Below are 11,030 nucleotides of genomic sequence, written 5' to 3'. Positions count from 1 at the left end.
CTCTTTAAGAACTTGCCACAATTTGTTGTGATTCACATAATCAAAGGCTTTAGCATAGTCAATGAAGCAGAAGTAGATGCTTTTCTGGAACTCCCTAGCTTTCTCCATGATCCAGCGTATGTTGGCAATTTGATCTCTAGTTCTGCTCCCTCTTCGAAATCCTGCCTGTACTTCTGGTAGTTCTTGGTCCACATACCGCTGGAGCCTAGCTTGTAGGATTTTGAGCATATCTTTGCTAGCATGTGAAATGAGTGCAATGGTGCAGTAGTTTGAACATTCTTTGGCATTGCCCTTCTTTGGGATTGGAATGTAAACTGACCTTTTCCAATCCTGTGGCCACTGTTGAGCTTTCCAAATTTGCTGGCATAGTGAGTGTAGCACTTGTACTGCATCATCTTTTAAGATTTTGAATAGCTCAGCTGGAATACTGTCACCTCCACTAGCTTTGTTGTTGCTCAGACTTCCTAAGGCCCATTTCACATTCCAGGATGTCTGGCTCGATGTCAGTGACCACCCCATCGTGGTTATCAGGGATGTTAAGCTCTTTCTTGTATAGTTCCTCTGTGTAATCTTGCCACCTCTTCTTAACCTCTTCTGCCTCTGTTAGGTCCCTGACATTTTGGTCCTTTATCATGCCCATCTTTGCATAAAATGTTCCCTTTGTATCTCCAATTTACTTGAAGAGATCTCTGGTCCTCCCTATTCTACTGTTTTCTTCTATTTCTTTGCACTGTTCATTTAGGAAGGCATTCTTATCTCTTCTAGCTATTCTCTGGAATTCTGCATTCAATTGGGTGTATCTTTCTCTTTCTCCCTTGCCTTTGGCTTCCCTTCTTTCCTCAGCTATTTGTAAAGCTTCCTCAGACAGCCATTTTGCTTTCTTGCATTTCTTTCTCTTTGGGATGGCTTTAGTTGCTACCTCTTGTACAATGCTGTGAACCTCCGTCCATAGTTCTTCAGGCACTCTGTCTATCAGATCTAATTCCTTAAATCTGTTTGTCACCTCTACTGTATATTCATCAACGATATGATTCAGGTCATACCGGAGTGGCCTAGTGCTTTCCCCTACTTTCTTCAACTTAAGTCTAAATTTTGCAACCAGAAGCTCATGATCTGAGCCACAGTCAGCTCCTGGTCTAGTTTTTACTGACTGTATAGAGCTTCTCCATCTTTGGCTGCAGACCACATAGTCAATCTGATTTCTGTGTTGACCGTCTGGTGATGTCCATGTGTAGAGTCGTCTCTTGGGTTGTTGGAAAAGAGTGTTTGCTATGACCATCATAGTCTCTTGACAAAATTCTACCAGCCTGTGCCCTGCTTCATTTTATACTCCAAGGCCAAACTTGCCTGTTATTTCTGTTATCTTTTGGCTTCCTACTTTAGCATTCCAATCCCCCATGATGATAAGGACCTCATTTTTTGGTGTTAATTCTAGAAGGTGTTGCAGGCCATCATAGAACTGGTCAACTTCAGCCTCTTCAGCACCAGTAGCTGGGACATAGACTTGGACTATTGTGATGTTAAATGGTTTTTCTTGGATTCGAACTGAGATCATTCTGTCATTTTGGAGATTGTATCCCAGTACTGCTTTTCCTACTCTTTTATTGACTATGAAGGCTACCCCATTTCTTCTGAAGGATTCTTGCCTGCAGTAGAAAACCTGATGGTCATCTGAATTAAATTCACCCATTCCAGTCCATTTTAGTTCACTGATTCCTAAGATGTCGATGTTCAGTCTTGTCATCTCTTGTTTGACCACATCCAGCTTGCCTTGATTCATGGATCGTACGTTCCAGGTTCCTATGGAGTATAGATCTTTGCAGTGTCGGACTCTCCTTTCACCACCAGATACATCTGCAACTGAGTGTCCTTTTGGCTTTGACCCAGTTGCTTCATTCTTTCTGGCACTACTAGTACTAGCCCTCTGCTCTTCCCCAGGAGCATATTGGACACCTTAAGACCTGAAGGGCTCATCTTCCGGCGTCATATCTTTTTGCCTTTTGGTACTGTCCATGGGGTTTTCATGGCAAGGGTACTGGAGTGGGTTGCCATTTCCTTCTCCAGTGGATCACGTTTTGTCAGAGCTCTCTGCTATGACCTGTCCATCTTGGGTGGCCCTGCACGGCATAGCTCATAGCTTCATTGAGCTACGCAAGCCCCTTCGCCACGACAAAGCAGTGATCCATGAAGGAGTTTATGAAAGTACTTCCTTTTTATTACAAGCAGTGGCTGTGTTGAGTTGAATAAGCAATTTTCAATTAACACTATTGTACTGATAAACATTGTACTGGTTCTTTAGAAGGCTCATTGTACCACTGTACTGGCTCTTTAGAAAACCATATACTGAAGATAAAACTAATACTTTGCCCACCTAATGAGAAGGAAGGACTCACTGGAGAAGAGCCTAATGCCAGGAACAATTGAGAGCAAAAGGACAGCAGAGAATGAGGTGGCTAGATGGAGTCATTGAAGCAGTTGGCATGAGCCTAAGTGGACTTTGGGAGATGGTGGAGGACAAGAAGGCCTGGAGAAGTGTTGTCCATGGGGTCACAATGGGTCGGACACGACTTCACGATTAGCAACAACAACAACAACTGATAAACAAATGAAATGAACAAGATTGTATGATAGTATGAAAATAAGATTGCCAATATTAAACTATATAAAGGATTCCCTCTAACTTCTGAAATACCAGTCAAAATATCTATTTTATCTGCATCATTTCCTTATTCATCAAAGTGACATTCAAGGCTATCCTTCAAGAGTTGCTTCAGGAATCAACATGTATTGTGAATGCTGATCTTTGGTGCACGCACACAGAGTTTATTAAGGTGAGGTTCCATCCTGCATAATATGGTAAAGAGTTAGGTACTGCTGTCTTAAGTACTACTGTCTTAAGTTTTCTAAGTAACTACCAGGGCATTTGCAGGATGGCGTAGCAAAGGAACAGGGCAAATGAACATGGTCTGTAACAATTATGTATTTCCCTCCTCCACCTTATTTACTAATGATGGCAGAATATCAGCATGCTCTTCTGCATTTCTATCTATGCAGCACTTGTACAGTAGGCAAGACCCTTATCTTAAGCTAGGCATGTTTTTATTTTTCTTTCAGAAGGACTGGAGAAAGGAGGATGCTGTCTCCATTAGAAAAGAGCATACTGTAGAAATCATTCCATAGCATGACCTTTCTGTAGCATCTCCAGATTTATCTCTTAGGTAGACTGCTCAAGGACAAGCCTCAAAAAGGCGCTTGTTCACTTAACTGAATACTCATACCCAAATTATGAAGAAGCCTTTACAAGAAGATGAAAATACAAGATACCCTTTGAACTTTACCCACTAAACATGTTTAATTAAGTTGTAGTCAGTTTTGCAGTGGCTGCAACACATGGCTTTTGGAAATTAAACAGAAAAACTAGTGATATAATCATCATTGGCAATCTATTGCAATATGTGACCAAGAAGCAAAGATAGCAATATTGGCCAAAAGACAAATTTCAAAAGGACAGTGTTAAAATCTTTTTTAGTATAAACCATTCTTAAACCCATGCAAAGTTACACAATACTGTGCAAGCACTGCTGTTCTTCAGAACTCCTTATCAGGCAAAATGGTAAGTGAAGCAAAAAATGATGGAGGCTGGACAGTGGGGGGCACCAACAGCTGTTAAAGCCATGGCATCTATATTTGGCTGTAAAATATAGGGCAACTTTGGAAACTGCCTTTCATATTTGGAAACAGGTTCCTTAGAATATATACACAACTTTAGATATAAATAAGTATGCAAATATATAAGGAGGAGTTTTAACATATAGCATATAGCAACCAGAGAGAACACCCATGCTTGCATGTATTTTGTGGTCATATTATTCTTTATTAGGTCATTTGACATACATGCTGCGTATATTTTTATTTCCCCTTTCTTCAAAGTGCTCATGAAATTGCACAAAGTCACCCTCCTTATTGTCACAGCAAACCTGTGAGATAGATACATTGCCAAGCAAAATTTGACATAAGCTGCCCAGAAGATCTGTATGCTTTTGGATTGATTTTGGGCAGCAGAGATAATGGAACTGTCTCTAAGGTGTTGCTGTTTTCATAAATTACCTTTTTGCTTGCATATTGCATAATATTGCCTGCAGCAATTATTTAATTTTTTGAATGTCTGATACAAGCCTTAACACACTTGTACAGCAAAAAAGGTCCCCTAACATTAATGGTCCTTACTTTTACATCATACATCGAGCACTGGGATGGCTGGCAGGCTGAAGATGACAGACTATGTTTCTTTGCATGACAGAGAACAACAGCTGAATTTTTGGAGGGCCACAGAAATGCAGCCACCCACAAACGACCTTCTGCATCACCTTCTTTTCAGCCCGGTCAGAAATGCCACTTGTGCTAACAGACCTATTGTCTACAGCCTGTGGCAACTGTGTGGGTCCACTATGACATATTTGTGCAGCCCAGTATTACGATTCATCTTTCCTGCTGGGCCCACGTGATCTGTAAGTGCTGTACTGGAACCCTTGGGCTAATTTGGAAAGTTATCAGGGGTCCTCAATAAGATCAGTAAAAAGAAATAAGCTTTTATGAAAGGCAGTTGGAGCAGAGTAGGCTCTGATGTACTTACTTCAGTCACCAGGATGCTGGCCTAGTGGAAACATCTAATCAAAAGCTCTGATTGGATCAAGGGGGTGTTGAGCCAATTACCCCCTGCTGAAACCAGTCTGGCAACTCCTAATTTAATTGGCCCTCTTCCACACAATGCATATTTGCTTATACAGTCAGCCAAGGGTATTAGTTTATAGCTCAGTTCTAACTATGTTTATTCTAGAGTAAAAGCAAATTCCCTCATTTCATTGAATGTGGAGATGTGGCAAGATTGGGAGCAGGTCTGAGATTTATGCAACTACTATCCTGTCCTTGACATTCAGTGTAAAAGATAGTGCCTGAAAGAATTATGGTATTTACTTGAATGCAGGGTCTCCTGATTCAGGCATTGTGAAGGGGGACATTGGCCTGATATACAATCTCAAGTCTTAGATGAGTACAAGTTCAGGAGAGGGGAAAGAAATAACTGATTAAGGCAGGGTCTTGATAGGTCTGTTTTATTTCTCAAAGGAGCCTATTGCCATGTGAGTAATAGTTGGTTCTGCAAACTAGTTCATTGTTCATTCTTTGTAGTTCCTTTGATATTCAGGCACAAAGGGTTTTTGCATTTTGATTAATGTTCTTTCTGCACTAAACAAGATGGTTTGGGATTCACACTAAAATATAAATGTGAGGTGACCTCAGTGGTTCTGAGTGTCTTCTACCAGCTTTGGCTGGTGGCCCAGCTACAATCCTATCTGGTCAGGGACAGCCTGGTTGCAGTAATCTATGTTCTGGTGATCTCTAAATTAGATTACTGCAATGCACTCCATGTGGGGCTGCCTTTGAAGAACAATTCAGAAGCTGCAGTTCATGCAGAATGTAGCAACCAGATTAATATTTGGGACACAGATCCAGACACATAAGACTAGTGCTGGTCCTCTTGCATTGGCTGCCTGCATGCTTCCAGTCCCAATTCAAGGTGCTAGTTTAAACCTATAATTCCTTACAGGGCTTGGGACTGTAATACCTGTCAGAGCTCCACTCTCAACCACAATCTATTCAGACATCCCACTTACTCTCTTGGGCCCTTCCTCCAAGTCTTGGAGGCTGGCAATTGGGAGGGGGGGGTGCTTTTACTGTGGCCTGCCTGGTGCCAAACTTGTAATCTTTTCAGCACCAGGTTTTTCTGTCAAGGCTTTTAACAATTTAGCAATTTAACAAGGCTGCCCAGGCCCTTAAGGGGATTATTCATCCTAGATAAATTCATTCTTTGCTGTTTGTTTTAGAAGTTTCAAACTTTTTAATGTTTCTTTGATTCTATTATATAATTGCCTTGTTTTTATGGATTGTTGTAAGCTGCCCAGAGAGCTTTGGCTATGAGGTGGTATAGGAATGAACATCATCATCATCATCATCATCATCTGGAATAGTGTTACATGCTTATTTTATGTGAAAGGTCATGTGATGCATTTAACATATGTGGTAATTCTACCAGTAATTACATTCATAAAGTTGGTCTTCCCTACCATAATTATACAGTTCATATTATCTAAGTGCATTTCAGATACATTGTATTACAACTGCCACTACCCCCATCCAGAATAAGCAATGTCTGGGTATGATGGGCTTTTGAGCAACACACCTGATGGATACCAGGCTTGGAAGGGTTGGTCTAGGGCAGGGGTCGGCAACTTTCAACACTCAAAGAGCCATTTGGACCCATTTCCCACACAAAAGAAAACACCGGGAGCTGCAAAACCCCTTTGACATCTAAAATGAAGATAACGCTGCATATATCGTTTTTTACCTTAATGCTATGTATATCTTCATTACAATTTAGCTACAGCTCTTGTTCAGTCACTAAAAACTGTTATTTTTAATCTTACATTATAAACTAGTAGGACTCCTTTCATATATTTCGAATAGGAGAACAGCTTCCTGAAGAGTCAAAGTCAGTGCTAAAGGGCTGCATGCATTAAACAGCAAACCCCAAAAGTTCGTCAGCAGTAAAAGCAAATGAATCTACCCACATATCATTAAACCAAAAACTGTTTTGGTTTTCTTCAGAAACTTTTCTTTGATTTATCCATGGTTGGCCTACCAGGGGAAATAGCAGATATAGGTGTGTTTAGTGACTGATTAGCAGATAAACAGTCAAGTTCTGTGAACTGTGACAGGCCCCAAGCACAGCTTTTATCATTCAGAGGAAGGAGATTACATTTGGACAAAGAGAATCTTTTCAGCAGCCTTTCATGTAAGATGAGAGCTTGCAGGAAGCTTGTTCCACTCTTTCCCTGCAATGTTGCAATTTACTTAACCTGCTAGTGCAGTGTTCCTGAGTGGATGCCTCATCATCACCTATTGGTATTTTGTAACTGGGAGCCTCGGTTGCAGATCGGCGGCTGGGTCATGGATTTTGGGCGACAGAGCCACAGCAGAGGAATTCAAGAGCCACGTGCGGCTCTGGAGCCGTGGGTTGCTGACCCCTGGTCTAGGAAGTTATTAGTGATGGTGTAGTGGAAGGCAGGGGAGTGCAGCTCCAGGACTTTTTTCAGAGCAGGAGCAGTTGGTTCTCTGCCTGAGGGTGAGGGTAATTGATTGCTCTGATAAGTGAATGAGGATTTTGCATTTTACTATTGTTTGTGAACAATCAGCATTCAGGAAGTCAGAGATGAGGAAGATAATCAAGCAGAAGCTGAATTGTTTTCTTTTCTCTGCTGGAGTTCCTATCTCACACTAGCTATTTAAATGTTAATACTTCTGGGAAGAGTGTTTGCATCGGTAATTAAAAACTAAAGGCTACATGTCAGGTGCTGGAAGATCTTTTGTCACAGCTTACAATACCTCCCCTTCACCTGGTTGAGTGAGGCTCTGAGCCACCTTCTGCACAGGGAAAGGAGTCCTTCCACGTGCAGACAGGTTTCAATCACACAGAGTGATTCCTGTGCAGAGAGAAAAGGACTCTCGCGTAAAGCCTGCTTCAAGTGCCACAACTCACTGTTGTTTCATCATGGTACAAAGGATAGCATATCTAGTTAGTGGAGCTTTCCTCCCAGGCCCTGTCTGCTTTTCTGGTGCTAAAGAAAGGCAACTTATATTTGGCCCTGAGGGGGAAATCCCTTTGTCCAATCAATTTCCCCCTTCTTTTCTCCAATCACTGATCAGTGAACTGAGGTAAGATCAGAGTTTTACCACTCAGCATTAGAGAAAGGCAGCCTCCAAGAACATGCCCAGTACCTGCTTATCGGATGAGAATGTAGTAGTCAGATTGTGTGTCTATCACCTACTCCAAGATCTCCAGCAGAGGGAACAACACATGATCTGCTACATGATCCTTCCCATTAGAAAGGTCTGTGATTGAGCCTGGAACCTTCTGGACACAACCTTCTACCACTGAGCTATGGTCCCTCTCCAAAAGTCCAATTTGACACATGCTAACAATGTGAATTTCAACAGAAACAAACAAACAAACAAACAAACAAACACGGGGTGAAAGAAGTGCTTGTTGAAAGAAATGTCAGTAGTGATGTGTCAAGAAGAGGAATCCTACATATGGGATGGTGACTATATCACAGACTTCAGTTTCGGCGATCCTGAGTCCAGGAACGTGGCACGTGTGATGTCTGCTGCTCTGCTCAGTTACTGTGTGCTTTTTCTCTTTTTGATAAAGAACTGCATGGTATGGAGAAAGTGTAAATTGCAATTTTCAATCTACTTGCCTCTTTTCATTACTTCTTCAGCTTTTTGCAATATTCAGCTTTTGTATTTTCAGAAATGGACATTATTGCACCTTTATCCCAGAATGCTTTGTTAAGCATATCTGACATCAACAATACCTACCAGTAATTCTTTCATAATGGAAATCTTCATCGTGTGGTTGGGTATATCTGGACAGCATGCCTTATGTCCACAACATCTGGCCAAACTTTTGGACTGTTCAGTGCCACCATCCCACAGCTCACACACACTTTTTGTAGCCTGATGAATAATGCTGGAGAACTTAAATGCTTACATACAATAAATTGGTAAGTCCTAAGGCTATTGCCCATCTTTGAGTATTGGATTTTTTTTCTACAAACCCACATAACTAGCTTCTTCACCTTCTTTCTTCTTATTAAAGTGTTCTTTACCCTGAAGATAGATAAAATATGCATGCACTACACCAATCAAATGTTTGTACTCATTAAATCTCCTTCTCCTTGTGTAATGTATTCTCTTTGGCCAGTGTCCCTCAAAATATATTGTTGTTCTCCATGATTCTTGGTGATTAGTGGGGGCTTTCACTTTCCCTGATGTCTGAATGACAAAGATTACTAATGTTTTAGAAATGTCTATTGAAGCCAAGTAGATGAATACATGACTTTGAGCAAATGTCTTTTCAACTGACTGAAGATAAAAGCTGACAGAATAGTTTTGTCTGTCTGAGAGATAAGCTTCATTGAAAGAAAGTGAATGAAGAGAGAGCTATGACTTTTTTTTGTCAGCCATACTTACCATCTTTCTTGTATAGTTAAACGTGATAGAGCCCAAACTACCAGTTTTAGGCTAAACTCTTATTATGCTTTCTTTCCACAGCAGAGATGAAAAAATGCAGAATTTATATACCTAACCAGTCCTTGCCTTCCCCTCACAAAGGAGTCACAAATTTTCAAGAAATATTCAGATTATGAACAATTAGAAAAGAGTTGATTTGGCACCACAGCACACAGGATAGTGTGCACCTTGCAATTTTGCATAATATTTGCTAAATCACAAATTGATGCATGCTTATCTCTAGTAAGTCAATGTAGGGCTTTATTCATTAATTTCCAAACCCCATGTCTCAACATGGGGTGCCATGGGGTGCCATGACAGAATTAAATAATTAAAGGGCCTTTTTTGCTCAAAGTCACCATCTACAAAGGCGGCTTCTCATAGCATTGGAAAGAGTCACTGCTTGAGCCTTGCCAACCCTGCACTGGTTGTGCAATTGGGTCATTCAGTCATTACCCATGCAAATAATTACCAGCTCTCAAAAGAGCTTTCCCATTCCATCTCTGTAACTCTGCTTTAGACTGGTCTTCTAAAATAACTGGGACTGAAGCTGAATCACAGAGGAACGTTCCCTCTAAGTGGTGCAACCATTACTTTTCTGTAGTCCAAAATTAAACTAATGTTGGTGTAAGAGTTAAATGCATCTCCCATTTTATTTTATCTGAATTTAAGTAACCTTCCCCAATTTGGTTTGGAACTACATCTCCCAGCATTCCTAAGTATTGGCAATGCTGGCTAGAATTGTTAGATGTTGTAGTCCAAAACATCTGAAAGCAAATGCAACATACCACAAACTCAAATAATGTTAAACAGAAAACTTTCCAAGTGTTTCTAAGTGCCTCCCATTTCTAAATCATTTTAAGGACATGCTTCATTGTAGATATACAGGGATATGCATTTCCTATTAATTTCAGATCAGCAGCTCCCTTTACCTTCACCTCAAGACCCTTGAGGAAATTCAATAAGTGGCTTGCCATTTGCAGTCGAGTAGGTGCGACTGGAACGATGAAGGCGCAGGGGATCTATTGACACACTTCCTTGCACTGTAGCCAAATTACACATAGGCTTAAAGAGTCTATTGATATAATTTGGAAAATAGAACAGGGTTTTTAGATTTCATGGCTAGATTACCCAGTAAAATGATTTGTTTGCAACGTAAGAGCCTTGTCCCTCTTGCAGTTCCCCCGGGTATTGATTAGCTACTTTTGACAGCATACAGAAGCATCTTACATCAGCTTTCCATTGTATGAAGATGTATGATGAAATATCCACTGTATATTTCATTGACCAGTGCAGTCTTTGTGCACAGATGCTGCCCACACTGACTGAATGGTGATTTCTTCAAAGTCATATATGGTTGGTTGTTTTGATTCATGTTCAGAGTCAACCATTAATTGGGGATCTCTCAAGGAAATATCCTTATTTCTTAGCATAAATAAGATCTTCAACAGGAACAATTTTGGATGCTACAGGCAAAAGGACAATTGATATGATGAATTCTGACAAGTATGGTTCTGGTTTCCCTTGCTGCCTACCCTCCTTTTTCCTGTTTGGTAAAAGTGCCTTTCTTTCCTTAAGCTGGACTCGAATCCTTGTCCTAGGGACGAGTATATGTACTCTCTCTCTTGCCAAGGGAGTGGTGTAAGATTTAGTTTACATAACCTATTCTTCCATCACTTTTGTCAGGGCTAGACTGCAGCAGCAATTTGAGGTAAGCTAGAAGTCAGGAACCCAAATCCATGGGCAAGCTGGTAGTCAAGAAGCAGGAAGAACAACTTGTACTGTAACAAAACTGAGCAATGCTGAAAACAAAACCTCTCTGAATCTGCTAGATGCCAGGAAGTTGAGTAATCTGAAACCTTGCCCTCAGAAGCTGACACCCTGTCCTCCACTGTAAAGAG

This window comes from Varanus komodoensis, unplaced genomic scaffold, assembly GCF_004798865.1.
Source record: "Varanus komodoensis strain SLA01 unplaced genomic scaffold, ASM479886v1 scaffold13_3, whole genome shotgun sequence".
In the NCBI taxonomy this organism is placed as follows: domain Eukaryota; kingdom Metazoa; phylum Chordata; class Lepidosauria; order Squamata; family Varanidae; genus Varanus; species Varanus komodoensis.
The sequence above is the reverse complement of the archived record's forward strand: the minus strand, read 5'-3'. Positions refer to the sequence as shown.